The sequence below is a fragment of the Capsicum annuum genome, chromosome 5 (assembly GCF_002878395.1).
Source record: "Capsicum annuum cultivar UCD-10X-F1 chromosome 5, UCD10Xv1.1, whole genome shotgun sequence".
NCBI lineage: Eukaryota > Viridiplantae > Streptophyta > Magnoliopsida > Solanales > Solanaceae > Capsicum > Capsicum annuum.
The window spans coordinates 213124034-213128149 of NC_061115.1; the positions used below are offsets into that span (position 1 = coordinate 213124034).

At 37.7% G+C, this 4116-nt stretch overlaps 2 non-coding genes across 2 annotated transcripts; both read left to right on the plus strand.

Annotated features, from left to right (window-relative positions):
• Positions 1–2055: 2055 nt before the first annotated feature.
• Positions 2056–2223, plus strand: LOC124899176. Its single transcript, XR_007056301.1, has one exon. It is a non-coding gene; the product is annotated as a U1 spliceosomal RNA (small nuclear RNA).
• A 749-nt stretch (positions 2224–2972) lies between these two features.
• On the plus strand, positions 2973–3134 carry LOC124899159. The gene has a single exon (XR_007056292.1). It is a non-coding gene; the product is annotated as a U1 spliceosomal RNA (small nuclear RNA).
• Positions 3135–4116: the final 982 nt, after the last annotated feature.

The window sequence follows — 4116 nt, forward strand, 5'->3', positions numbered from 1 at the left end:
TCAAGAGAATATTACTAAGTTAAAAAAATTCTTGCATACCTCATTTAAGATGAAGGACTTGGGATGATTGACATACTTTCTTGGGCTTGAGGTTCTATACTTGCCTACTGGGACTATGCTTACACAACAAAAGTATGCTAGTGATCTTGTTGCTATGGTTGGTCTTACTGATTACAAGGTTGTATACACCCCAATGGAGATTAATACGAAATATAAGGAGGCTAATGCGAACCATTCAGTGATCCCACATTGTATCGGAAGTTGGTGGGATCATTAGTTTATCTCACTATGACAAGGCCGGACATCTCATATGCGGTACAAATTCTAAATCAGTTTGTAGCTAATCCTTACCGTTACATCACACTGCATTACTTCGTGTCATTCGGTATGTCCGTGGTTCTATGAATCAAGGTGTTCTCTTCCGTTCAGATTCTCTTATAAATCTTAAGGGATCTACTGATGCAGACTGGGTTGGTTGTCCCAATTCTCATCGTTCCGTTACTGGTTGGTGCATATTTCTAGGCACATCCTTGATATCTTGGAAATGTAAGAAAAAATCTCATACGTATAAATCATCTATGGAGGCTGAGTATTGGGCTATGACGGCAGCAAGTTCGAAAATTGTTTGGCTATGACGTCTATTATCTGAGCTTGGTGTTGCTATTATATCTCCTATAGTGTTACATGCTGATAACACTAGTGCGATTAAAATAGCCACAAATCCTGTGCAACATGAAAACACAAAGCATATAGAGGTGGACTATCATTACATTCAAGAACTAGTTGCTGACCGTCTTATCACTCTACGACACATTTCTTCTCATGATCAACTTGCCGATTTGTTTACAAAGGCTATGACACGCGGACGACATAGCTATCTTAGCTCCAAATTGCTACTGTGTGATCACCGGTATCAATTTGAGGGGGGATGTAAGGAAATAGTATAATTGTATAGAAAGAATATTCTCTTTCCTAGAATAGGATTTTATTACTGATTATGTAGTTATAACAATATATATTCTTTCCTAGAATAGAACTCTAACCTACAGTTGTATAGCTATAAATATTTCATTATGTATTATGGAATAAGGCAAGTTGCTATTCAGAAAATCTTGGTTTCTCTTGTTTTTCTTTCAATTCCCACATCGTCAAGCGAATAAGGCAAAAGACAAGCAAGGAGATGTTATAAAAAAAGGGCCAAGGTCTCGTTCATCGATTGCGAGTACCAAGACTATTGTAACTGCAGATTGGATGTGTGGGAATAAGAATGAGGATCATGATGTCGAGTAGCTTGACGTAAAGTTTAGTCAAGCTCTAAGTCGAGCTCCCCGACCTCTTGATCGTGATTCTTCTCCCCACACATTCAATCTTCAATCACAATAACATTATTGCTACTCTCAATGGATGAATGGGTTGATTCTATAGGCCTAGCAGCCAATCAACTGCATTCATTGGCCCCTGTCCAATCAAAGTGGTATAACTTTTGAGTGCCTCATTAACAAGCTTATGATTTGAAAATTTATACTAGAAAAGCTTGCTGAATTCGGAGGATACAACTTTCTCTGTGAGATATCCTTAAAAACAGTGTCATTGACATGCCTCAAGCTGTTATATGATGTTGTTTTAATGTGTTGGAGGCATATATAGCATGTTTGATAGGGCCGGTTCAAATGAACCCAAAATTTTTTGACACAAGGTGTATATCTACGTAACAATTTCTAAAATTGTGACAAATAGTAAACTTTAAATCTGCAATTCCAAAAAGTTGCAAGAGATTCAATGATAAGATTTTAAAAGTTGAAATCATCAACTTTAAATTCTAAATCGGCCTCTGTATGTTATAGGAATTTACGACTATTATTTAATAATGTAATCAGTAGTATAAACTAGGCACATATAGCTTCTTTTGGAAATTGAAGATGTTGCTTACTCTTTTTATAGACTAATACTATGTTCTTGGCAAATAATACCATAGTCCCACATCGTCAAGTGAATAATACAGAAGAGTCGCGAGGAGACACTATAAAAAAGGGCCGAGGTCAATTACTAAGAAACATACTTACATGGACGGGGTCAATATGTGATCAACAAAGCCCTTGGCCTAGGGTGGTGACCTCCATTGCACCTCGGAGGGGTGCTCTCCTAATTTCCTTTTTTTTTCGTTGCAGAAGAATTCAAGAAGTGAAACAGTTTTCTTTTATGAATTCCTGTATAGGTGCAACCCGTTTGGTATCGTTAGTTCTTTTTCAACCCAAAAAAATCTATTTTAAGCTAAATTAGGTTTTCTTTTCATTCATCAAAATTAGAAGACCAAAAATTCCAACGCAAAAATATGTTAAATTTTAATGCAAACTCGGAAAGCTAATCATTTTATTTCTTTATATTATATTGTAGAAATATTGATTGGCAAAACCTTACTTGTACAAGGTCTGTACCACTGTATCCTTGAACTTTAAGGAGACCAGAAACCAAGTCTGGTGGATGAACCGTGACCATGAGATAAGAGTCTGATTAACAGCCTCCATGGCCTTTCAGGGGTCATGGAACCGTAAAGGATCATTCTCGACTATCCTTCATTTTTTTCGCTCATACACATGACTATAACTAAGCGAACAAGCATATGACATTTTTCACTCAATCAGCAGCTCATAAACATTGGAATAATCATGGAACAGGTTACACTATTTTATGTCTATCGCATCAGATTGCTGTGTCTCCTAATAATACCTTGAAACATGAAAATTCAAAATGGCCATCATTCATAAACTACATTACCTTATATTCCAGCAGGTAGATGATTTTTTGTTAATTTCAATATTTTTGTTACTCATTTCTTTTTTTATGTGAGAAATAGAAAGATTCATAAATATGATATGAAGGTCTAAGGACTAATAGTCCCACACCGTCAAGTGAAGAAGATAGAATAGTGGTAGGGAGATACTACATAAATGGACCAAGGACATCAGAGAAACTTACTTACCTGGACGGTGTCAATGGGACGATCAAGAAGGCTCATGGCCTAGGTTGGTGACCTCCATTGCAGTTTGGAGGGGTGCCTGCCTAAGGTCAATCCAAGTGGTCGAGCCTACGTCATAATTTGTGGCAGTGGGGGACTGCGTTCTCGCAGGCCCTACCTCATACATAGTCCAATTGTTTCCTAATATCTCATTTATAATACCCACATTCTTAAAAGTTTATATCAATTCCAGTTACATATCACCTTGTTCTACTCATGATTTTTTCAAATAGAAACCTTTAAATATGAGAGATTTACTAGATTTTTTGAAGGAACATGGTCTAGTTATTATCAACATGGTCATATGTATCTTATTTCATAATTCGATACTGTTCATCTAATAATGTTTGAATTTTGACTGTTAGACTGAACACGTGTAATGCTTTTACTTGATAGACTGAGGTGGAGGTCGTTGTTAGATTGAACACCTGTAATGATTTCACCTTGATAGACTGAGGTGGCGGTCGTTGTAACAGTTAGTGTACAGTGCTATCAATACATTGCTTCCAACTCTGATAAAAACATTTTACTTAAGCTCTTAATGCATGATTATCTGTCTAATTCAATGATCAGATATCCTTTCTCCAATATATTTACTCCTTAGTGGATGTGAATTCTTAAGTTCGGCTGTGAGACGTCGCCTCTAGTTTTGATTGTTGGAATGTCGGGAAAGGAAGATGCCTCAGCTGGTGGAGCTGATGGCTCTCAGGAGTCATGCCAACTTGCAAATAGTGGGAGAATGTATTGTCGGTCAGCATCTTGGTTGTCTTCGAGGACTTCACTGCCTCTGCTTAATCCAGATATCGAAAAAGATGGGTTGGATCCAAATTGAGGTAACAGTTCTCATGGTCGGACGCCTTTAGCCCCTAGGCCGACACAGAGTTTTAAGGCTAGGGTGCATATTCGACCGTTGCAGCCATTGGTAATTGCTCGTTATTAAAATTAATCTTTGGCCTAATTCACACCCCAAAAGCTAGCCATGAGGAGGAGGATTGCCCAAGCCTTATAAAGAGACCACCCATCTCATTAACCACTAATGTGGGACTTTCTTCTCAATCTTTAACACTCCACCTCACGCCCTGGCCTAGTTAACTGGGCGT